The 25,705-nt window shown below is 47.5% G+C and overlaps 1 protein-coding gene across 6 annotated transcripts in view; it reads left to right on the top strand.

Moving 5' to 3' along the window:
* Nucleotides 1-25,705, top strand: part of ZNF618 (zinc finger protein 618) — a 155,732-nt gene that overhangs the window by 27,748 nt on the left and 102,279 nt on the right. Inside the window, exon 1 of one of the 6 annotated variants that reach the window (XM_058672375.1) lies at nucleotides 21,292-21,531. The exons of the other annotated variants lie outside the window; for them this stretch is intronic. The gene's annotated coding sequence lies outside the window, so the exon portion shown is untranslated. Of the gene's footprint in view, nucleotides 1-21,291; nucleotides 21,532-25,705 lie in introns of those variants that run through there. 6 annotated transcript variants of the gene reach the window in all.

The raw sequence follows: 25,705 nt of genomic DNA, 5'->3' as shown, positions 1-25,705 counted from the left end.
GAATTCTTTTTGACTTCATATTTCTTTATTTCGCTTTTTTTTTTAAAGGTTTTGCTGGTTGTAGAATTCTAAGCTGACAAGTTTTCCTTTTTTTTTTTTCCTAATCAGGCCTTGAAAGATGTTGTTTCACTGTCTTCTGGCATGATTATATCTGATGAGAAGTTGGCTTTAATTCATGTCTTTGTATCTCTGGAACAATGTTAACATTTTGTCTCTTTATCTCTCATTGTAAGCAGCTTGTTGATGACCGGCCTGAGGTGGATCCACTCTTGTGTTACTTGGATTCACTGAGCTTCTGGGTTCTCTGAATTCGTAGTTGACATCCAATTGGAAAATTTGTGGCCATAATTTCTTCAGATGTCTTCTCTCTCCTCACGCTAGCACCTTCCTTTGTTTTCAGGGACTCCAATTGCACGTATATTAGGCCTTCTGAATTATTCTGTAGCTTATGAATGCCTAGCTTATTTTTCTATTTCCTTTTTTTATGTTTCATTGTTTATTCCTAATTTCCATTGTCGGGTATTCATCAACCTTTTATTGTTTAGAATCTGATGTGTTGTTAATGCTACCCAGTATACTTTTTAAAATACCAGTCAAGAAATTTGATTTAAATTAAAAAAAAATCTCTGGTGTCTTTAAACTCCCACTTTTTTTTGTCTTTGTAAACATATAGAGGGTATCTGTGATGGCCAACTTAGTGTCCTGAAAATTTATCCCAGGTATTACTTTTGGGTCTCCTCCTAGTCACTGCTTTTTCTACCTCTTTCCAACACAGTAGTTTTTGTTTGACATTAGGAATTTATTTTGCCTGCTGTTGGATGTTGGATATTTGGTATTATTAGCTGTGTTTGATTTGTGTAGTGAATTTCTGTAAACTCAGTTGTGGAGTTCAGAGATGTGAGGTGAGTGTCCCCAGATGAAAATCACCATGTTCGCAGTGTTTAGGAAACCTAAGAGGGACAATGTTTCCTCTTCTGCCTGCATTTGTTGGCCCCTAGTTTCCCAGCAGGGTCTGTTATCTGCAGTCTGTGGGACTTCCTCGGGTGCTGTCCACGGTGCTGCTCCCACCCCACAGCCCCTGGCATGCTTACCTTGTGACCCTGTGACAGCAAAGGTGTTCCAACCCTTAGCTTAGAACTCATTTTTCTCTGTAGTGGACACTGTACGCTAAGTACCCAGCCCATTGTCCTGAGTACTGTGAATTTCCTCTGCTTTGGGTGTGGGAAATGTCAATAGTGCTTAGGCCTGGGTCCTTCTTCTTGGTCTTTCTGTAGCCTCGTTGGTTTCTTTCTGCACACATGCTGACCAGTACCCAGGTGAAGCAGTGAGGAATGAGCACTCATTTCCTATGGTGCACTCTCATCTCAGATTCCCAGGCCTGCACATCCTGCCATGTTCACCCTCCACAGAGTTCTCAGCTCAGGGAAACCACTGGGCTGCATCCCCCCGTCCCTGCCCTGCAGCTGGAAGTTCTCCAGGCAGGGAGCAGGTGTTCCTTTTGCTTGTCCTCTCTCAGGCACCTCTGTCCTGTGTTACCTGTTGCCCAGGTAGCTCCTTGTTTCAGATCCTTTGTCCAGTGTCAGTTGGATAAGGTACCGTTCAGTCCAGTCCCTGTCACTCCAAGGGGTGGGGCTTATGTCAGGATTATTTTGTATTTATGAGGATATTTGGGGGAGAGAAGCACACTGGAAGAGGCAGTGTGGGCTCACAGACTGAATTGTAACCATATTACTGAATAGGCCCTGTATAGGCACATAACTACTTTCCAGCAAAGCGAGGATTCTGTCTGCCTCAAACCAAACCTGCCAGCTCATACAACAGAACACCCAGCCATGTCAGAACTCCCTAGGTGACAGAAATTCAGCACACAGTTGCCACTTCCATAAGGGACAGGCATTGGCATCCAGGGGTGAGCCAGCTGTGAACCCAGCTGCACAGATGATGTTATCAGAAGTGTGTTGCTGTCCTATCTTAGCTCTTGTGGCCTTGAGTTGAATTACTTTTCAGGCAGGCTTCCTGCAATGCTGGGAGAAATGGCTGTAGCAGTGTCAGGTGCATTTCCTTGCTAGTGGAGTTGTCTTAGTGGAAACAGGACTCTTCTTCCACAAGAGATTCAACAAGTCCCAGGGGAAGGGCTCTCATTAGCCTGGCTGTGGCCAGAGTTCGTGCCTGAGCCAGTCATTCTGATTGGACAGATGGGGGCGTCAGGGAGCCTGTTCCTGGAGATGGCTATTCAAGTTATGGAGGTGGTAGTTCCTGCCAGGATAAGAGAAACCCACAGTGGTTGCAGACACGAACTAGTATAGCCTGCACTTCTGAGGTTTCAATGGCAGGCTTGGCTGCCCCAGCCCTTGGTGCTGTGTTGTTGCTAGTGCTGACCTGCTGAGTGACTTCTCACTGTGGTCTTGGCCTGCTGGTGGCATCCTGCCCTCTTGGATTCTGACCATCAGCTGTTCTCTCTCTTTGCCAGTCCTGGCAATTGGTTTTCTCTCGTTGGAGCCCAGTCTGGCCCAGTGCTGTTCTGCGTTGCCATCGAGCAGATTATGGGCAACATCAGGTCCTGGCCGTCCAGGCCTGGAGCCCACGTTCCTCAGTCCCAGAGTATAGATGAACTGCTGCTGCTTCTAAATGCAGCCTCCCCCATCCTCAGGCCTGCTTTCAAGTGTCGGGAAGCACCGAGGCGTGTTGGAGCACTGACCCCAGCCTCAGTATGCTCTCACCCAGAAGACTGTCCCATCTTCTCAGCTCTTGTGGCCTTGTGTTGGCTTACTTTTCAGGCAGGCCTCCTGCAGTGCTGGGAGAAATGGCTGTAGCAGTGCCAGGTGCATTTCCTGTGCTAGTGGAGTTGTCCTAGTGGAAAGAGGACTCTCCTCCTCCAAGGGATTGCTTATCTTCTATCTACTGGTTCATTCCCCAGATGTTAGCACTGGGCCCAGCTGAAGTCAGAGCACTTCCTACCTCTGTCAGATGGGATTGTGCAGTGATTTCACCCAGGTTCAAGGCCTACCTGCTTTAACCTTGTGGCTTCTCCTTTGAGACTCAAGGAGGTGTTGTTGTTGTTGGGCAAGGGAGTAGGGCCAAAGAATAGGATCTCTTTCTGGAGAGATCCACGTTATTGTTTTTTTTTTATCCAGAACTTTCTAGATGGGAATAAATTGGCGCTAACATGAATATGAAGGATAAGGCCCACATATTTTACTGAAGGCACTAGCACTTGAAGCCAGGAGCCCTGAGGATTGATCAAAGGACCTGGGAAGCCAGGCAGTCCAACATCCACCATCTTAAGCCTTTGGCTTAAGAAAACTCAGTGATTGACTCAGTACCATGTCTTCCCTGTTTATGAGCTACAGCCCAACACTGTGCCAAGGGAAACATTTTTACCCACCATGAGATTTGGAGCTCTTGAGCCAGAGGGCCCTTTGGTCAGTGGTGTCCTACACATGAGTTTTGGATGGTAGGTAGATAAATTGATTCTTCTGAGGACAGAGGGCCACATGATAACTTTTGTGGGTCCCAGGCACTTTTCCTCTCCAAAAAAAGGTAGTTATTTAAAATATATTCTGTGACTGCAATGGTGTAAAAATGAAGATACCAATGTTATATACTGTTAAATGTTTTCCTCCTCCTAGAAGCTCTGTTTCTTCTGTTTTCAGAAGAACTGGAAGTCTGTGGGTCCTGGGTAGTGCACCTGCCATGCCTGGTGGGGAAGCAGGCTCTTTAAGGTCCCTACTGCATGGTGCATGAAGAGTGACCCGGTTTGAAGACCATGAGCAGCTCCTTGCTGGCACCTTGGCCGGCAGCACTTCTGCTTCTGCTGGGGGAGTGTTTGAGGGTTGTAGACCCACAGGAGAGCTTAATCAGGACAAAATGTCAAAGTTACATAGATCACTTGTACCCTGGGGGGCTCTAGATTACTGCTGCATGTCTTGTCCCTTACAAGGCTGCCGATAGATTTTTCCCAAGATCTGTCTGGGGATGTGTCCTAGCCAGGGCTCGGTGGGCAGCCATCTAGTGCCTTCAGATACTATGTGCTTGCCCATCATTTTGGGGGAGGGGGATGCTTACTTTCCTGGCTTTGCTGGACCAAGGTGAAGGTCCTGTGGCCAAGGGGAGTACTGTAGCTTAGCAGAGTGGAGATGCCTTCTCTCCCCACCCAGCCTCTTCTGACGTGGTGCTGGGTTACAGGTTGATCCTGTCCTGTGCTCCAAGCCCCCTGGCACTTGTGGCTGAGCTTATCTTTGTTATTTTAAATCTCACCATACCACTCCTTGTCTCTGGCATTCTAATAGCTTTCAGGGGTACACCTGTGATCTCCCACCTCCACACTCTGTTTTGTTGTCCTTTCTGGTGGGATCACTGGTGTGTATTGTGGCCCAGAGGGCACAGTGTGAGCCCTATCCTTGCCTCTTGGGCGGTGGTGGGGGGGGGAGCTTCCTGGCCAGCCAGCTTGTAAACCCAGGTCTTGGTGTTTGTTCACCTGGCTCCTGCCCTCTGTTTCCTAATGATTGATTCCTGCTGAGGCCGCTTCCCATGAACCCCCATGGGCTGCAGCCCGAGTGTCTGTTTTAGGAGCTTAGAAGTTCCTGGAAACAGTGACGTGTTACTGGCCCAATAACGAGCATGGCTGTGGTGGCCAGGGGTGTGCAGATGTGTGTGTGCTCTGAAGGGTGTCTCATAGGCCTGGCCTGGATTTTCCCTTTGCTCATGTGTGCATTTTGAAGTCATTCTGCAACCCAGTGAACTCACTTTTTGGAGTGCCCTCCTGTGTACCACTGCAAAGACACTGGAAGGCATGCTCCCCTCCCTCCATCCATCTCTTCCCGTGATGCACCTGTGCTCAGGTTTGTGCTTGGCCTCTGGGACACAGGTGAGTTCTGCCCCCTGGCAGGGAGCTCACAATACTGGCCAGCCTGGGGAGAAGAAGCCCAAAGCAGAGTGAATTCTTCCCACATTCGCATACCACTTTCTGCTTCCCAAGCCACGTCAGCACAGAATCTTGTTTTGTTCAAAGCACAAACCACGTGGTTTTCCCCATTCAAATAAGTAGCAAGGGCTCTTTATGGAAAAAGTTGGAAAAGCACAGACAGCTAAGGGAAATTAAAAAAAAAAACAATCACCTGCAGATCTCTGCTCAGAAGCTGACACCTTTGATCTTGAGGTTGTTTTCCTTTGAAGCATGTTATTTATTTATTTTTTTAATTAGTAGGTATGAGGGCCACATTTCTTTCCCCATTAAAAACAAAACACACCCAATGTTGTTAAGACTGGCTTTTCAAGATGTGACTGTAAACCCTATAGTTGTGAACACAGGTGTTCCTGGGCTGCCTGTACCCTCCGTGCCCAGCAGTGTCCTGGCTGGGGGCTGCTGTGCAATTTCCCGTTGTTAGGAATGATGTGGTGAGGGTTATGGTGGCCGTGAGCTGCTGTCCATGTTTCAGATATTTTCAGACTTTTAATCCAGAGGCATCTTCCTGGGTCACCCAGACCTCTTTTCTGACTCGAACTTGTCCTGAAACCCCCTGGAGGACTTGTACAGCTCCTTTCCCCGTGCAGCTTCTGGGTTCATGGGTGTTTCTGAGGCCTGGAAATCTGCATTCCTGACACTGAGTGGTGCCATATAGCTCCTCCTCGGAGGGCGGTGGAGACTGTGGAGGTGGCTCTTGTCCCAGGCCAGGCTTGTCAATGGCTTCCATGCTGGACAGTGACTCCCCACCTCTGCTGCCTTCTCACCCAGGCAGACAGCTGGGCTAGGAGAGAAACCACTGGAGACCACGGGGAATCTTCTGAAGTGACAGTAGCTGACAGCCTTTCTAGGATGCAAGGGGTTAAACAGGCGCTGGCACAGCCTCCCCGGAGCCAAACGGGGGGAACTCAGGAGTGAGTCGTGACTGCCTAATTAATTCAATTAAACTACTTTAGAAGCTCCGTTGGTGTCAGTAAATTGTTAAAGTCTATTAAAAAATCAGTAGAACGTGATGAGAGTTTGGGGCCACCTCGTCCCCCTCCCTCACAGTGGGATGCACTAAAGAAAGGATGGACCGGTGTGGGCAGCAGCAACCCTCCCTGGCCTGCTGTGTGGGCTGACAGAGATACCACCCTCCTGGCGTTGGCTTCCCCAACCGGGCAGTTAAATGAGGGGTTGACATTTGAACACCCCTAGCAACTGTGACTAGCATTGGATAAATCCTGTCTTAGCAAGATATGTCTGAGTGTGCTAGGTTGGGGTTTCCTTTTTAAGATTTAATTTTTGGGTGGGCTGGTTGTGGCACAGCACGTTAAGCTGCTTTTGAGTCTTGGCTGTTCTACTTCGGATCTGGTTTTCCTGCTAATGGCTTGGGAAATCAGTGGAAGATGGCCCAGGTTCTTGGCCCCCTGCACCCACTTGGAAGACCAGAATCAAGCTCCTCTTTTGGCTTCAGACTGGCCCAGCCTTGGCCGTTACAGAGTGAACTAGCAGATAGAAGATCAGTGACATCTCTCTGTCTTTTCCTTTTTCTGTCACTGATTTTCAAATAAATTTATTTATGTATCAGTTATCTTTCATCCACTGGTTCATTCCTCAGATGTTAGCACTGGGCCCAACAGAAGTCAGGAACCAGGAGCTTCATCCGTGTCTCCCTTGTGGGTGTGTGGACCCAAGCGCTTGAGTCATCCTCTGCTGTTCCCCAGGTGTATTAGAAAGGAGCTGGCTTGGAAGTGGAACAGCCGGAACTCAAACCAGTGCCCTTATGGGCTGTCAGTGTGGTGGGCAGTGACTTAACCCACTGCACCAGAACTCCGGCTGTATGTTGGGATTTCCTAAACTGGGGTCCTTGCATGTTTGGGACGTTCTATTCTTGTCAGGTTCCACAGCCTGTGAGATTGGCTTTGAGCAGCCTGGAATATAGGCTGTGTGGAGCTCTCCCCATGAGTGTGTGTCTGTGTGGTATTGCCAATTTCCAGGAAGCCCACCTCCCCACTGAACTTTACAGGGCAGAGGCCCCCACAGGCACGACAGGAAAGTCGCCTCCATTTGTGTCACCAAATCCACGTCATTGCAGATCCGTGAACTGCAATGGATCTTTACCAAAGACTTTCCAGGGACGGTGCTGGTGGAAACAAGGCCTTCAGGGCAAGAGCTCGAGGTGTGGAACAAATCCATTTGTTTTCAAGCTGTTGCGAAGCCCCCACTGGAATATAAACATTATGGGAGTTATGAAGGCATCTTTTCTGTTCATAGCTGGGGCAGTCGGGAAGGGAGCCTGGGTGGGCAGGAGGGGGAGGATGTTGGAACAGAGGGGAGGGGAGGCTGTAGGTGGGACAGCGGGCTGCTCACTGTTGCTAATCCAGCTACATTCTCCAGCAAGTTCCGTTTCCTACTCGGTTTGGCCCTTTGGTTGCCTGGAAGTGACAGACAGATGTGGGAGTGGCCTCCTCAGCTTCCTGATCCTGGAGCCTGCACAGTTGTTCATGCCTTGAAATGTATACACTCTTGCTTTTCATGATTGCTTTTTCTTCTTTTTAATGCTTATTTATTTGAAAGGCCGAGTTACAGACAAAGAAAGAGAAATCTTCCATCTGCTGGTTCACTCCCCAGATGGTGTAACAGCCAGGGCTGGGCCAGGCTAAGCCAGGACTTTCTTCCAGGTCTCCCGTGTGGGTGCAAGGTGCCAAGCACTTGGGTCATCCTCTGCTGCCTTCCCAAGCATGTTCAGAGGGAGCTCAATCAGAGGTGGAGTAGCTGGGTTTTGAATGGGTGTCCATATGGGATGCTAACATTCCAGACAGAGGTTTAACTTACTGAGCCACAGCACTGGCCTCCAAGTTTCCCGAGTACTGCAAGAGCTCCGTTGGTTTAAAATCATCATTTTCTCTTCATTTAACCACAGAGGAAATCCTCTACCTTGCTTAGCAACACCTGCTAAGCTGAAACTTCAACAGCAGTTAGCCTCTGTTTATTGAACACCTGTTGTGCATCAGGCCTTGTGCAGAGGGTGGGCAACTCAAGGCCGAGGAAGGGTGAAGCATGTAGTCTGTTGCCTTAAACCTCAGGGGAGTGCACCTGAGGGTGCTTCTCGGCCACCGGCCACGTGTTTGGCCAAGGCTCCTAAAAGTTTGGCGGAAACGGCCTTTACCTTTGATCGCTGTGTGGTTATGGTCAAGATGGAAGGCCAAGTTCTCTTCTGTCCCCTTCCCTTTCCTCCTGCGGTCTCCCCCCCCACCCCCCGGAAATCAGGCTGTTGGCTCCCTTGGGAATGTGAGGATGCTGAGGTCAAAGGGAGAATGGGCAGGAACCCAGTGGAAGGGTGGGGGGACACCTGCCGAGGAAGGGCTGTGACCTTGTAGGTGGTTAATAAGGAGACTGGCAAAGGGGAAGGAAGAGGCCATCCCGGCACTAAGGAAAGAGTGAAAAGATTATAATTAGCTGAGGCTTTCTATGCAAATGGCGTTTCAAAATGCTTAAAAATATCTAGAGGGAGGCTTAAAATAGCAGGTGGCCTGTTTGTACAGAGTATTTTGGGAACGGGGTGGGGGATGTACAAGGTGCTACTGGGGGCATAGGGGCAGGGAGGAAGGACAGAGGGACAAGAGAGAGGGTGGGCGGACAGATGGTCGGGGCTCTTGTGAACGGCCCTGTAAACCGGGTGGAGGGTTTTGCTAATCATGGAAAGGAACCGCACCCGGCCTCCAGCCCCCACCAGGACAGTCTGTGTCTGTTTCAGACCTGGCCGTGCCCTCAGTTCCCAGCCAGACCCAGACATAGTAGATGCTTACTAAATATTTGCGCAGTGAATGAATGAAAGCTCTTCATAATTAGAACATTGCTATTTATGGCAGTCCTCCAAGGGGGTATTATTATCCCCTGGTTCTGGTGAAGATGTGTGTTTGTGTATCTGTGTGTATGGTGGGGGAGGTGTTGGAAAGAGACACAGAAGCACAAGAAAGCTTTTTTTTTTTTTTTCCGCAACAGCACAGTGAAATATTGATCAATTTGATTCTATTGTATGACCCTGGGACAATTTTACTAGCAGAAAATATGACCGTGTTATATGAGTGCAATAAAAAAAAAAATCGCAGCCACGAACCCAGACCCAGAGAGCCAAGCTAGCTGACGGTGGAGGTTGGGCTAGCGAATGGGGTGTGTGCCTTTCTGCTGATGTTTGTGTGTCGTTTGACCTTTCGTGGTACTGATGGCGACTTCAGCTGCAAACAGGAGGTGACAGGTTCCAGCTGTGTGTGGAGGCAAAGCCCCAAATGGAACTCGGTTTGACACATCATTAGATTCTGTTGCCGTTAGGAAATGTGGGTGTGAGTACCCTGTGCTGGCTTGGAGATTGTCCTGTGGCTGGTGACATATGTGGATGGGAACAGTGGCTGTCCCAATGGCATTTAACTGTGGAGTATGGGTGTCATGGGCACACATCAGGTCCCTGGGAGAGTGTGACTGGGAGGCAACTATTTTGGTTCTTCTCAGAAGGAGGTATCTTGCCCCGCTGACTTGGATTCTTGTGCTGCGAGATGAATGCCTTCCCTTAACATGGTGCCTCCACGCAAGCCAGCATCCTGATCACTTGCAGCACAACCAGAAGGGCCTCTCTCAGTTCTGGGCCTGGAGGGCAGACTGGCTGGAAAGTCTCTGGGCCTGGCACAGTAGTTCAGTGGCTAAATCCTCACCTTGCAAGCACCAGGATCCCATATAGGCACTGGTTCATATCCTGGCTGTTCTACTCCCCATCCAGCTCCCTGCTTGTGGCCTGGGAAAGCAGAGGAAGATGACCCAAAACCTCAGTATCCGTTACCCATGTGTGAGATCTGGAAGAAGCTCCTGGCTTCAGATCAGCTCAGATCTGGCCCTTACAGCCATTTGGGAGGTGAATCAGCAGATGGAAGATGTTAGTCTCTCTCTTTTTTTTTCTGTAAATCTGATCTGCCTTGCCAATAAAAATAAATAAATAAATCCAGGGCCCGGCGTGGTAGCAGTTAAAGTCCTCGCCTTGCACATGCTGAGGATCCCATAAGTCTCTGCCAGCCTGGGATGGACCCTTGGCCTTTGAATGGTCCCCACCAGGTGTTCTCTGGAACGCCCCGCCTGGATCTATCAGATGTTGGTAGATGACTGAAGTTAAGGGTTTCCAACAGGTGTCCTCTGCTCAGGGCCAGGCATCTGGGCAGCTTTCTTACTGGTGAAATTGACTTTGAAGAGTCCTGTGGTTGACTCTCAGGTGCTGTGATGGTCACGGTGTGTCTGCCAAGGAGGGATTCCCATGGCTCCTGCATTTACCAGCTGGGATTCTACTGCAGGAGGCGTGTTCCTTCTGCCTCACTGCTGTTTTGGACTCATTCTTTTCCATTCTTGGGTGTTTATTTCATGCACTAGCATTCATGACTATACCATGTTTGGTCCACAGCCATGTCCCTGTGCTTTAGACAAGTCATCAGCCTGCTTGGAGCATGTCCTGAGTATCTGATTTTGCTCCGTGAAGGAGGGAAGGAGTCTCCACCACATGGCCTATTGGTGTAATCCTAGTGCCTGCAGTGTCTGGACACAGAGTAAGGCCCTGGTAACACTTTGTGAACAAGTGGATGACTCCAGATTCAGCGGACAGCTTTCTGGGGCCTTCATTTCCCCTTTCCCCAGCTGCCCTGGTTAATATGAATTAGCAGTTATCAAGGGGTCAGGGGTGGGATGGGAGGGGAAGTTTTTTCTTGTTTCCCCATGTTTGGCCCTTTCTATTGTCAGCACTATTGTTGAAAAGGAGCCTAGGGCATCCCCAGTCGTGTGGAGCAGAAAGTGCCTAGAGTGTGGAGAGCAGCCAAGGGGACTGGGTTGGCAGGAGAGTTACATGGGGGTTGGCAGCAGCCTGGTCTGCTCACTGCTAATGACTTGGTTGAGTGACAGCCACAGTGGAGCTGGGGTGGTTGCTGGCACAGGGCCTGGGGCCCTCCGTTTGTGTGTCCATAGCTAGGAGTGGGCAGGGGGCTGCCAAGAGCCACCTGTAGCCTTGCTGGAATACAGGATGGGTTTTTCTTTATAAAAGATTAAAACACAGGCACACTGGCTTTGGAAGAGCCTGCGGTAATCAGATTTTTATTTATGAGCTGAATTGTGTGTGAATGCGTCCCCAAAGAGGAGAATTGGCTGGCAGACTCTCTTGCCATCCAGGCTGGCGGAGTGCGATGCCAGAAGCAAACTTGGAGAGGGGCAGCCTGTTCATAGTCAAGGGAGGCCTGCCTGGCTGGCCCCAGGGCTCTTGCTGCCCGTGTCTTCTGAGAACAGAGCTGGCCTTGGGCCATGTGGCACCTTCTCCAGGGGGAGCGGCAGCCTTGACTCAGCTGTTCAGGCTTGCAGTGCAATCCTGTGGGTTCTCGCTGCTTCTGCACAGTCATCCTGGGAAAGGGGCCAGCCAAGGAGGGTATTCCCCAGGTTGCAGATGGAGAAACTGAGGCCTAGAAAAAGAAGTAGCTGGCTCTGCATCACGCTAAGGGATCTGGAGGTCACAATGAGCCTGAGAAGGTTAATATTCAAATAGTTCAGAGATGGCCCAGGGCCTTTGCATCACTCCAACCTCGCCTTCCTTCCTGGAGGCTTGTGGTTGAAGATGCTGTGGCCAGGTCTGTGCAGGGGCCCGGTGGCTGCTTGGAGTTGGGGAGGGAGGAGATCTCTGGGCTGGGGTCCAGAATGGGCAGGTGCTGTTGGAATGGGCCCACATACTCCTGAGCTCCTCTTCCTTCAGGCCTTGTACCCTTCCGTTCTTCACAGGCCCAGCTCAGTCTTGCCCTGGTGAAGCAGAAGTCACCTCCATGCTCCTGAGACTTCTCTCTCTCTAGATGACTGTGTGTTAGTTCTCAGATGCCAGGCGCCGCTGCACGGAAACTTGAGTAGGAACCTGTCAGTTGGAGCCCTTGCTGTTTGCAGCAGTTCTGGGGAACAGGCACTGAGAGGGCAGGTGATCCTGAGTAGTCACTCATTTTCAGAGAGAGAGCCTTGATTTGCCCACTTATGAAGTGGGGATACCTGAGCCTACATCACAGGTGATGGTAAGGACTAACTGAATTAATGGACAGGAAGTGCAAAGCGCAGTGCCTGACCCATGGAAAGAGCCCCATTAGGGACAGTTGTGGTCGGGTTCTTAGCCTGTATCTCTGGCCTGTTTTTGCAGCATACCGGGGCTCACAGTGGCTTTGCTGAGTACTACCTTGGTATTCACCTAGCCGAGGGCACAGCCCATTTAAGAGTCAAGTGTGGGCCAGGTAGGAGTGATGCAATGTGTTGCCTGTGCTACAGGGTCACTTCTACCAGGGTCGAAACAGTGGCCTGCCCTCTGCGTCTCTCTGAGACCTGTCACGAATCAGGCACCTGGCACTTCTGCCATTTTTCATTTGAGCAGATGTTGTCATTTCGCGGGAAGCTTTGGCATTTGTCATGCCAGTGGTGTTGTCCAGAGTCCCATGTGACAGGAGGCAGATTGCTTCATGTCTCTGGTCTGTGTTTTCATCTGCAGAGTCAGACCTGTTACCTATTGGATTCTGCCCTGAGCTCCAGGGAGAAGGAGCACACGGCACCCAGGCAAGTCTGGCCCAGGGCAGCATTTGTGGTGGCGGCCGCTGGCACAGTATCCTTTGGTTTGGATGGCCGGAATGGCTTCCTGAGGCCAGAGACTGGGAATTGTCCTGGCGTTCCACTTGTTAGGCCAGGGCTGTTCTCTCTCCATCCAGCGGGCTGAGGGCTGTATGCTGGGGAAGGCCTGGCAGAAAAGCCAGGCTGGTCTTCCAGAGTCACCAGACTCCACTGCCTGGAGGGACACCCTGAGGCTGATGAGATCAGAAGCCACTGAGAGTGGACTAACCAGCTGGGAGTGTGCCTGGTGGGGGACTTCCTCTGGGGAACAGAGAAGCCTGGGAGAAGGAAGGCAGGACTTCGTTCTCATCCAGGGAAATGGAACTCTCTGCACCTCACATATATCCTTTTGTTGACTGCTCTCTACATAGAAGATTTCTGTGACTGATCTCTTCAAAGTGGAAGATGCCTTCTGCCAGGGGGGAATCGTCACTCCTAGTGTTGCGTTTGTGTAAACCTGGCCTTTCTTGTGTCATGTTTTCTTGCCTTTTGGACTTACCTTGTTATGTTTGCGATCCAAAGCAAGACTTGTTCACTGCTGAACAGCTAGAAAGTCCAGATGAGCAAAAAAAGAAAAAAAAAGTCAAAATCATCCCCAGCTTTCCCACCCAGCGATAAACCTGCATGTGTTAATATTTGATTTGTGGGTACTCTCTGATATGTACTCAATACACATATGAAAGGTGCATACCTTAAAACCTTATTCATTCAGGAAGTGTTTAGTGGGTATCTGTGTACATGCTGGGGATAAAGCAGGGACGAGAAGATTAATATAGTGCCTTCTGGGAGCAGTGTAATAGACAAAAGGAAAAGAAGAAATTGGAGCATAAATAGGACTGAGGAAAACTTGTAGGTTGGTGGTGGAGATTGCCAGGGGCTCTGAAGGTTTGGTCTCACTAGGGAATGTTTGGGCATGAAAGAAGAATCTGGATGGGGCAGAAGGAAGGAAAGTTGACAGCTTACATTCTGCAAGAAAAGTCCGTGTGCTGGGTGGCTGTTTGCCAGAGTCAGGGCAGGTGAGTGGATGTTCAGTTGTTCAGGCATCACTTGTTGGAAAGACTATTCATGGAATGGCCTTGATGCCTTTGTCAGAGACCTGCAAGCTGTGTTTGTGCAGGTCTGTCCTGTTTCGCTCATTTACTTTTCTTCTTTGGTTGATACTCCTGTCTTTGTCTCTTGCAGTTTTAAAGTTGGGTATTCCAGGCCTCTTTTGCCTTATCATGTGTAGTTCAAGATCAGTTTGTCATTATTCACAACATTGCTTGCTGGGTTTTTGATTGGTATTGTATTGAATCTGTGGGTAAGGTTCAGAAGAACTGACAATTTTAACTATCTTTAACATCTTTTTGACATCTTTAATCTTTCCTCCATGAACATGGGCTGTCTTTCCACTTATTTAGGTTGTTTTTGATTCCTTTCATCGTAATTTTGTAGTTCCCCTCTGATATCCTATACTTATCCACTGGGTTTATTCCCCAGATGGCTTCAGTGCTGAAGCTGAGCAACCCAAAGCCAGGAACCAGAAGATTCTTTTGAGTCTCCCATGTGGGTGCATGGTCCAAGGCTTTGGGCCATTGCCCACTGCTTTTCCAGGCCATAGCAGGGAAGCTGAATTGGAAGTAGAACAGGAAGGACATAAACTAGTGCCCATATAGGATGTCAGTTCTTACAGGTACAGGATTAGCCTGTTGAGCCATCACACTGTACACTGGACAATTCTATTGCTTTGCAAATGTTGAGACAACCCTGCACACCTGGAATAAATATCATATGGTTGGGATGTGTACTTTATGCATTTTTGGATCTAGATTGCTATTCGTTTGTTGATGATTTTTGAGCTTATGTTTAGAATAGATACTGGTCTCTAGTTTTTCTTTCCTATGTCTTGCCTGATTCTAGAGTAATGCGGGTATTGTAGATTGAGTTAACAAGTGTTCCCTTTATTTCCATTTCCTGGAAGAGAGGGTAAAGAATTGGTATCATTTTATCTTTAAGTATTTGGTAGACGTTTCCATTGGGCCTAATAACTTCTTTTTTGGAAGGTTATTAACTAAGAATTCAGTGTCTTGTATAGACAGGCATATGTAGATGATTTAATTCTCCCTGTGTGAGTTTTGGTAAATTCTGTCATTGGTCCATTTCATCTGAGTTATCAAATTTGTGGGCTAGGAGTTATTCATAATATTCTTTTACTATCTTTTTAATGTCCATGAGACCATTGGTGATAGCCCCTGTTACATTTCTGATGTTAATAACTTATGTCGTCCCTTTTTTTAATTTGGCTTCTTCTTAGTAAAGGTTTGTAAATTGTAATGATCCTTTCGAAGACTTGGCCTTTGGTTTCATTACTAGGGTCTGTTCATTTCCTGTTTCCAGTGTTGTTGATTTCTGTTCTATTTATGATTATTTCTTCTTCTTGCCTTGGATTTCTGGGACTCTTTTGCTCCTGTAGTTTCAGTTAGTTTCCTAAGGTAGATACTAAGCTTGTTAATTTTAGTTATTTGTTTTTTTATTTTTTTAAGATTTATTTATTTGAAAGAGCTTTAGAGAGAGAGAGAGAGAGAGAGAGAGAGAGAGAGAGAGAGAGAAAGAGAGCTGTTCCATCTTGGTTCACTCCCGAAGTAGCTATAATGACTGGAGCTGGACCAGTATGAAAACAGGAGCAAAGGGGTTCTTCCAGGTCTCTCACACTGGTGCAAAGGGCCCAAACACTTGAGATATCTTCTGCTGCTTTCCCAGGCTGATTGGCAGAGAGCTGGACCAAATGTGGAGGGCCAGGACTCACTGGTACCCAAATAGGATGCCAGCACTGCAGGCAGCAGCTGTCAGAGCACGGGCCCCTCCTTTTCTCTAGTATTTACGTTCAATGCTGTGAAATTTCCTCTACTCACTGTAAGTGCTGCTTTCTATGAGTGTTCATTTGAGTTTTCATTTTCATGTAGTTCAAAATAGGCCTTAATTCGTCGAGAGTTCTGCTATGACCCGTGTATTATTTAAAAGTGTGCTTGATTTCCAAGTATTTTGGACTTTTCTATCAGTCTTTTGTTAATGATTTCTTGTTTATGTCCATTTTGGCCTAAGAGCTTGTTTTATGTGGTTTCTATCTGTTAAACTTATTAGGGTGTGTTGTGAGGCCTAAAATAAGGTCTGTCATGGTGAGTGTTCCATGTTGGCATGAGAAAACTGTGTAGTCTGCAGTTGCTGAGTGAAGGATACCATGTGTTTCAGTTAGATCCAGTTGATCAGAATGCTGTTCGTTTTAACTGTCTGATGACTGATTTTCTGCTTGCTGTATCTGTCAGTTATTGAAAGAGGATTTTGGTAGTAGATTTGTCTGTTTCACTTGCAATTCTTTTTTTGCCTCATCTGTTTTGATGGCATGTTGTTAGGCACTTGCATGTTGAAGACTATTATGTCTCCTTGGAAAATTGATCCTTTTATCATGTTGTACCTAACTGCCTCTGATATTTCTTCTGGTTCTGACTTCCACTTTTTCTGAAATTAATATAACTACTACAAATTTCTTCCAATTAATGCTAGCATGGTAAATTTTTCTCCATACCTTTGCTTTTAATACAAACATATTATATCTTTATATTTGAATGGGTTTGGGTTTTTTTTGAAGATTTTTTATCTTTATTGAAAATGCAGATTTACAGAAAGGAGGAGATATATAGAGAAAGATCTGGTTCACTGCTGAAGAGGTCGCAAAGACAAGAGGTAAGCCAGTCTGAAGCCAGGAGCCAGAAACTTCTTCTGGGTATCTCACATGCAGGGTACCAAGGCTTTGGGTCATCCTCTACTGCTACCCAGACCACAAATAGAGGGCTGGATGGAAAGTAAAGTAGCATGTACACGAGCTGATGCCACATGGGATCCTAACACATGCAAGGCAAGGATTTAGCCACTGAGCCATCACACTGGGCCCTGAATGGGTTTCTTTGACCAGCATATAGTTGGATCTTTTCTGGTTTTTTATTCCATTCTGAGAGCTTCTTTACTTTTTAAAAAAGATTTATTTTATTTTTATTGGAAAGTCAGATATAAAGAGAGGAGGCAGAGAGGAAGATCTTCTGTCTGCTGATTCACTCCCCAAGTGGCTGCCACAGCCGGAGCTGTGCTATCCAAAGCCAGGATCCAGGAGCTTCCTATGGGTCTCCCATGTGGGTGCAAAGTCCCAAGGATTTGCACCATCCTCCACTGCTTTCCCAGGCCACAAGTAGGGAGCCGGATGGAAGCGGGACCTCCGGGATTAGAACTGGTGCCCATATGGTATCCTGGCACGTGCGAGGCAAGGACTTTAGCCAATAGGCTACTGTGCTGCACCCAAGTCTCTCTATTTTTTAAGATCTGTTTATTTGACTGGAATAGTTACAGAGAACAACACACACACACACACACGCACACACACACACAGCATTTGCAATCTTCCATCTGGTACTCTACTCCTCAGTTGGCCGTAATGTCTAGGGCTTGATTGGGGTATACAGATGTCACCTAAGTTACGAAGTTACCTGCTTCCTTCTTTCTCTGTACTTGAACTTGTTTTGTGAGCTGGCAATTCTCTAACATCCCATTTTCCTAGTGAGTTTTGCTACATCTGCAAGACAGCTAATAGCAACTTGCCATTTTGTGCTGAAAATAGACTACCAGGCATTTTCTTTTCTCTTCTTTTCTTTTCTTTTCTTTTCTTTTCTTTTCTTTTCTTTTCTTTTCTTCCTTCCTTCCTTCCTTCCTTCCTTCCTTCCTTCCTTCCTTTCTTTCTTTTCATTGGAAAACCAGTTTATATGTACAGAGAGGAGAGAGAAAGATCCTCCATACACTGGTTCAATCCCCAAATGGCCTCAACAGCCAGAGCTGAGCCTATATGAAGCTAGGAGCCAGGAAGTTCTAAGTCTCCCGCATGAATTCAGGGTCTCAAGGCTTTGCGCCATCTTCCACTGCTTTCCTAAGCCACAAGAAGGACGCTGAATGGGAAGTGGAGCAGCCAAGACACAAATCAGTGCTCATATGGGATCCTAGCGCTTACACGGTGAGGATTTAGCCATTGAGCCATCACTCCAAGCCCTTGGCTGACATCTTAACAGCTAGACCTAACACCTACCCCCTGAATGTTGGGCCTCTCTTTATTCTCTCTTCCTTTTCTCTGAAGAATTCCTTTTAATATTCCTTGGAAGGCAGGTATTTTGGCAACAGTATCCTTCGAATTTTGTCTTTACCCTTCATTTATGAAGGATAATTTCACTGGAACAGATTTTTGGGTTGGTAGAAATACTTCCAATATTTTAAACGTTGTGGTCGACTGTCCTTGCTTGCATAGTCTGTAAGGAGAAGTCTGATGTGATTGTTTCCTTGTTCCTCTCATATGTCCAGCATTTTCTCCTCCTTTGGCTTCTTTCATGATTTTTACTTTATCTTTCATTTCCTGCAGTTTGGTACACTGAGAGTGCTTATTTTTGAATTTTACTGTTCTTTGTGTGGTCTGAGCTTCCTGACCTATAGTTTAATGTCTGTGACAAATGTTAGAAAATTCTCAGCCATTGTTACCCCCGATATTTGTAATGTTCTTTTTTCTTTTCCTTCTGGTAACCTCCTTATGCATGTTTTATCTTTTGTGCTTGTCTCCCGATTCTTGATATTACTTCCTCCTCCCTTTGCATTCTTCATTCTCTTCAGTGTGTGGTTTCTTTTTAGCATTTTCTTTTGATTCTGTCTTACATTTTCCATTTCTTTACTTAACAGTTATCATCTGCCTTTTCTATTAAAACTCTTCTAATATGAATTCTTTCAGATTCGCAAATATGTGTCATGTGTGAGTCTGGTTCTGTATTTTGCCTTTTAGTCTGCCTGGTAATTTTGTTTATGAAAGCTGTATCTTATGAATATCAGGTACTGAGGCAGTCAGTATTTTTAGTGTGAGGTTGAAACCACTCACCAAGTAACAGTAGACTTTCTGTGGGAGGTTTTATGTTGACTTGGCTGGGAGTTGGGTTTATGAGGCTAGAATTTCTTCTGGGGTCCTTGTTTTCATCTCCTCTGTCGTCTTTCGTTTCTCTAGAGACACCATACCATGTTTCAGCCTCACGGTGCTAGGCTGTGATTCTGCCACTACTGAGGAGCCCTCCAACGTGGTGGAGAGGCACTCTGAGATCTGCTCATTAGCCTTTTAGCTGGCTGTTTGGTTGTGCCTTTGGACTGTGACCCTCAGTGTCTTTCCCCTTTGGGATGAGATAGGGAGACTAGAGGGTGCTGGGTTTGCCTATTTCCTTTCCTTGTGTTGGAGACTCTGAGGCACTAGCCATGGACATTACCTCTCCCCAGTGTGAGTCAGGTCTTGGTAAAAACCACCTGGTTAGTTTCCCTGTTGTATAGGCCCTCTGTGACTAGAACAGAATGTTCTGGATGTTGTATTTCTGAACTGTTCCTATTTCCCTACTCCTAGCTAAGCATATCACCCTGAGAAGCCCATTTGGCTCCTGGAGTTAAAGGTCGTGGAAGGGTTGAGTCTTGTCTGGGCACTTTCTGGCTCTGCAGGCTGTTTCCAGCAGTTATGCCTACTGGGTCCAGTAGCACCTTCAACCCTGTTTCTTTTGATGAACCTGTCTCTGTTTTTCTGTTTGTTTATTTTATTTTTTCTTTTTCTTTTTTCTTTTGGTCAGTGATTTGCTCTACAACCTTTTTTTCTTGTGAAGCCCTGGAGTGAGCCTTTTCAAGCTGGAAGTTGCTATCTCATTTACTTTTTTTTCTTTTTAAAATATCTGTGTGTTTCAGTGTGGGTAGTTTCTACTGAACTCTCTTCCAGCTCAGTGATTTTTTTTTTTCCTCTTCTTCAGCTGCTGTCTATTTGGTGAGGACTCCAGCAAACTCATTCTTCATTTCTGTTGCTTTGTATTTTATTTCTCGCATTTTCTTTGGATGCTTTGAATTCTGTCTGTTCTTGCATGATAAACATTTTTCTTCTAGGGTCTATAGCAGATTAGTCATAGATATTTAAAGTGACCTAAAAGCTCCAAAGGTCTGTGTTCTCTATCAGCCTGGTTCTCCTGCCTGCTGTATCTCTTGAGACTCTTGTGTCCTCCCCATTGTGTCTTAGGATTTAATTTTTTTTTTTGTTCAAAGCCAGACTTGATCTTTTTGGTAATAAATAGGAACTGTGGTCTGGAGGAATGTGATGTGAAGTTTCATGTTTATGTGGCTAGGAAGAAGGTTGTGTTTAATGGTTTTGTAAGCTGTGGGTGCCAGAAACATCCATTTTTATTTTGTTGTGGCTGTTTGTTGTCGATTTTTTTCTTTTTTGTCTATTGTATGGTTTCCCTAAACACTCCTTCTCAAGTGGAATCTGTGTTTTGTTTTCTCATTTGTAAGCTGTTCTGGATCTTTTTGGGTGAGGAGATGGTCTATACTTTTAGGAATGAATAGAAGTTTCTCTAAACCGATGGGTGGGTCCCTGGACTGTGACTTTCCAAAGCATTGCTTACCCTTTCCTTCTTTTATATGATGGCATGTCTGGGATTGTCTTCTTGCTCATACCTCCCCCTGGTCTAGGATAACGTCATCTCACTTAGGGCAGACCCTTACTCTGGAGAACACTGTGCTATTTCAAAGTGTCTGCTTCACCTGGTGCGTTTCGCATGGCTACTGTCCATCCCCTACCTGGAGTTCAGCCACAGGAAAGTTTGGTGGCTCCCTGGGTCCCTGGAAGTTTTCAAGACTCAAGCAAGTCTATGTTCAGGTCTCTAAGAATTAGGCAGTCACTGCTCCCATATCCCAGCTGCCCCTCAGACCCAGCTGCTTCACGCTCTGGTCGGCTGTTTTGCTCCACATTTGTGTGTCCTTTGGGTAAGAAAAGTTGTTGATTTTCAGTTTCTTCAGACTTTTTTTCTTGCTGTGAGTTGCAGAGTCATGACATCTGAGTTCTTAACAAGTCGGAGCTGAATCTGGAAGAAACCACCTGATAGGTTTTGATGTTCTGTTATGTCCTAATTGTGCTAGAGGAACTTGGTATCCTTAAGTTGACTGGGAGACAAACAGCCGGTGACTTTGTGTGCCATGATGCCTGCTGCCTTTCTTTCCCTCTTGGTTCTGCTTAGCCTGGCCAGACAGATCTCAGGATGTGGCATTGGTTGGTTAGCAGCCCTGCCTCTCAAGGGGGACAGATGGTGGGTAGCTGGGCTGGCTGTGTTCCAGATGTGAATGAGTTGTGTTCCCTGGGCCTTTGTTTTCTGAGTGCTGTAGACGAGATGGTCCTAATGCCCTTCCCACATTCTGTTGCTCCAGGAACCACACACTCCTTTGCTAATGCCTCCCCAGACAGATGCCTCCCCAGACATGATTGGGTGCTATAGTTGTGTGTTCATGGGGTTTGTTGCAAATGCCAGCTTTGTCTTTGTTGTTGCCTTTAAACAATGAAATGAATTTCTAATGGGAATGATGGGAACAGCAGTTGTGGGACACTGTGTGAATGTCTAGGCACTCGGAGCACACGTACCTTGGACTTTTTCTCCCTTGGTGAGTAAGTCTTGACAAAGCATTTCCTCTGATAAGAGGACTGTCCTGTGTATTTCTGGTGTTCTGGGAGAAGGGCCATCCCAGGGTAGGATAGACCCATGACCTGCATGCGTGCATTCTGTTTGGAGGAGACCTGTTATCACACAATCCCTGTAGGTTCTGAAGCCAGAGCTTCTACAGATTGCTTTCCTTCTGGAAGGCTAAGGTTTTGAGGGCAACAGAGATACCTGTAGGGGTTTTCATTTGCTCCTTATGTTTGATATTACTGAAGTCTCTGGGGACAGGAAGGATCTAATTTTGGTGAAAGTTAGCAGACTGAATGGCAAGAAAATTTTGACTTCCATCTGTTGCAGTTTCATCCAGGCATGTGGCATGGACCCTCTGGAGGACCATACAGAGATGAAGTGCTCACACATGTTTGCTGAGTGAGTTAGTGGGTCCAGTAGCAGGTACCCACTTCTGTCCATTAATGCTTGGTAAGAAGCTGCCCTCAAGCATAAAGGAGGCCCTGGTTCTGTGCCTTCCCTTCTTGGATCTGACTTTTGTGTATGTCCATGGCCATGGTGGTCCCCAATGTGTCTGTGCTGATATTGAGGTTCTGCTCTTCTGGGCTCAGTTCTATGAGTTCTAGTGGGACTAATTTTCTCATGAAATGGTTTGCGCCGGATTGCCACCTTGCTTAGGGACAGGAATAGGAAACCAAGGCCAGATAAGCGTGCACACATATTTCCATAAAATTGTGCATTTGTTGTACTCTCCCTGACAGAATTATGAGACAACCGTGGAAATTACATGGACTTTTGCTTTCTTGGCTAGAACTTGGGGAGAATGGTTATATTTAGAAGTAGGAGAAGTTTGTAAGGAGGGAATTCATCAGTCTCTGGTTATGTGGCTGGTGCAGTAAGGAAGTGTGTGGTGCCAAGTAGTGGTGGGAACCAGAGTCAGGAGTGGGTTATGGCCTAATTGGCTGGGAGCCCCATCAATCAGTGATTCAGCCAACCTCAGAGCGGCTGCTGGGAGTTCAGTACAGAGGAGTGAGGCGCTCCCTGTCCTGCAGGAACACTCTCATATTAGGGAGTCAGGCCATTTGGGAGCACGGAATGGAGCAGTGTTGAGGATTAAGTAGGGGAACTTTGGGTGAGCAGGTCAGGAGCCTCACAGCCAGAACAGGCAGTGTGTGCCGGCGCTGGGAGGAGGGGGTAGGGGGACACAAACATTTGAAGTATATTTGATGTAGGGATTTGTATGTAAAGCTGAGGCTAAAGAGCTCAGTTGGGCTGATTTCCTGTTGGCTGAGGAGTTGGGGCTTTTTACTGAGATACACAAAGTCTAAGATGCCTCTGAGGTTCCCGGGACTTATGTTCCATCAGCAGGTGGGTATGAGCCAGGAGCTTGGACAAGCACTGCTCAGGACTGCAAATCAGCATCACGTAGGTGGCATCTGTCTGTGGGAGCTGAGGCATGAGTGTGTAGAGAGGAACCCCAGCTGGGAAGAGGAGGAGGAAGAAACAAAGGGGACCAGGGAGCAGCTAGGGAAGTGGGAAGAAAACCAGAGCAGAGGGCTGCTTAAAACCTGGAGGAGAAAAGGCAAGGTTGGTCACATTCATTACAAAGATGAGGACTGAGCATTAATCATCATGTTTGGTGACATCAGCTACCAGCAGCCTTGGAGAGAGTGAAGTGATTAGGGTGAGGGGTGTGCCACTCCTGGAAAGGAGTGGAATCAAAGACATTTAAGGAGCTGGAGCCAGTGAGCTTGGACACATTTGCTGTGAAATCCACAGGGTAAGGGTGCAGGGAGGCCTGAGCAGGGGTACTGAGGGAACAGGCCATTTCCATGCCTTGGGAAGGAACTGGGAGAGAAGGGAGTGGTATCCATGCTGGGGGAGAGAGGAGGGGAAAGAGCAGGCAGTGAACTTGGGCTGGTGAGAGAAACCAGGTGCCAGCACCACTACAACGCAGGAGGCAGTGCATCAGGGCAGTGAGCTGGCAGGAGGACTCCTTAGGGCACTGAGGGCTAGATGGTGAGGTTTGGTGGTGGGGAGATGAGTGGTTCACTTCTGATGGCATCTGTGTTCTCGGGGAAAGTAGTATCTGCGGAGAGCAGGTGGTTTGAGGTTTGCGGAGAAAGGCGAGACTCAAATGCTCCTCTCTGAGCCTGATGGAGGAGGGAAATTGTTGGGTTGTCCTAAGGGCCCACTGGAGATCTGTGGTCATGAATTTAAAGTGAAGCCATCCGTGTGGCTGTATCAGGTAGGCCAAGAGTAGACTGGGTGAGAAGGTGAGTGGGGATTGTCAAGGAATGAAAGGATTGAGAAAGCCAGGAACTGAACGGGTTTGCAGAGGGAGAGGTGGCGTGGCTTTAGCTGGGAGTGACAGCAGTGGGAGAAGTATGAGGGAGAAAGGGGCATTGGGGGTTGGAGGTCTCAGAGCTTCCATGGTTTGTGGAAGCGTCTGGGCATCTGGGGATGGGATGCTTAGAATTCAGATTGTGTGTGCTGCATCCATGGTGAGAGCCAGGACCAGCATGTAATTTGGGAGTAGGAGGTTGAGCTGGCAAGAGGTCGGGATCTGGCACACCTTTAGAAGAAAGGAGATTCAAGAGCAGTTTGGCCAGAGTGTCCTGTGAGTTGCTCAGGTTGCTACAGTGTGAGGTAGATGATGAGCTGAGACTCATGGGTCCATGGTGATGGTGGACAAAGCTGAGGAGGCATCGACCCAAAGTTGGTGGCAAGTGTGCTGGGCCCTGTGCTTCACTGCTTTGAAGGAGGATCAGTCTGTACATAGGGCAGGAGCCTCCCATAGGACCTGTCACTCGCTGGTTGACCTTGCCTAGGCAACTCTTGCTTATTTGCAAAATCTGTCAATGGTGAGGATTAAGCCAATAGAGTGCCTTGCATGTGGGTGAGCCTGGGGCTTGGATCTGGAAAACACCTGCAGATCCTTAGTAGCTCTTTTCACCAAAGCAGCACCATCCTTAAGCCATGAAGATGTTTCCAGAGGGATTTGCAAATGTGTTCCCTGAAATGGGATTTGTCGGCAGGTGACACGGCCTCTCAGGGCGTGCCGATGTGCCCTTGTAATTTTGCAGTCAGGCCTGTGGTTTCAGCCTCCAGCTCTTGGCACTTTGTGAACAAGCAGATAACCTACAAGATGGATTAGCTCTATTCCTGTTGTGTGTGACTTGAGGCTGACAGGGGGAGCTAGGGAGGATCTTGGGCAGGAGGATGCACTTGGCAGTGGCTGAGGTATGCAAGGCTGAGGACTGCCAGGGTATCCTGTTTAGCCCTTTCTACTTTTTTTTTTTTTCTTTTGAGATTTATTTATTTGAGAGGCAGAGTTACAGAAAGGGAGACACAGAGATTTTTCCATTTGCTGGTTTATCCCCAAATGGTTATAATAGCCAGAACTGGGCCAGACTGAAACCAAGAACTCGTTGTGGTCTTCTGATGCTTTCCCAGGCACATTAGCAAGGAACTAGATTGGAAGTGGGGCAGCTGGTATTTGAACCAGTTACCCGTATGGAGTGCTGGCATTGCAGGTGGTGGCTTAACCCACTGTTTCACAATGCTTTGGCCTCATCTTCTTATATGTAGGTTATTTGCTGTGGCAGTTCCCAGAAGGAGTGGCAGGAGAGCCTGGGAAAAGGGGCTCAAAAATGCTTCAGTTACACTCAACGTACCATACCAGTTGGGTAGCACAGGCCTGGGTGATCTTAGACCCACAAGCTGATTTTGTACAAGGCTCCAAGGCCCATGTACTAGTCAGGCTGGAGAGAAACTATGGGTACCCTAGTGGCAAACTCCTGTGGCAGGTGTGGGGCTGTGGAACAGGGTCCCCTTGCATGGAGGGAAACTACCTTTTGTCCTGGGGCAGGCTGACACACCATGATTGTGCTGAGCAGCTTGGTTGGTTCCTCTGGGGAGGAAGTGGATGTGCCCTCCCAGATTACATCAAGTGCAGCAGTTACTCAAGAAAGCACCTTGCCAAGGATAAGTGTATTGTTAGAGAAGTTAACACTGGGCAGGTCTAGGAGAGGACTTCTGACTGCATCCCACACATCCACTTTAGGATAAAAGCTGTTCACACCACTTGAGTTCAGACAGAGAGTCTGCTTGGGCCTAGAGCTGAAAGCCTAAATCTCATCCTGCCTTCGTACTCTCCAGTTGCACTCAGTTCTTCCTTGGTGTGACCTTTGAGGATGAGGTGAGGTCTTGCTAATGCCCAGCTGCATCCCCAGGAACAAGTGCATAATAGTTGCTCAACGAATACTTGTTGAATGAATCATGTCCTTGCCTATTGGGACTCAGAGATGGCTCAGGTGGTCCCAGCAGAATTGGTTCCCAGAGACTAGGGAGAGGAGCTTTCTTTGGTCCTTGCCTGCTTCCAATTTTGGGTCCCCACCCCCTCTCGTAATAACCATCAGGAGCGCTCCAGAAACCCCTCAAAACAAACAAACAAACAAACAAAACTAGAATAGATAGAGAACAACAAGGAAAGCTTAGAAACAGACAGGAAACGGTCAGCGGGGATGCACTTATACCTCACTGGGTGGGACACAAAGATTAATTACTCCTAACTGGGGTATGGAAGATTTCT

Source organism: Ochotona princeps, chromosome 14, assembly GCF_030435755.1.
Source record: "Ochotona princeps isolate mOchPri1 chromosome 14, mOchPri1.hap1, whole genome shotgun sequence".
Taxonomy (NCBI): Eukaryota; Metazoa; Chordata; class Mammalia; order Lagomorpha; family Ochotonidae; genus Ochotona; species Ochotona princeps.
This window is presented reverse-complemented; position numbering and strand designations above follow the sequence as displayed.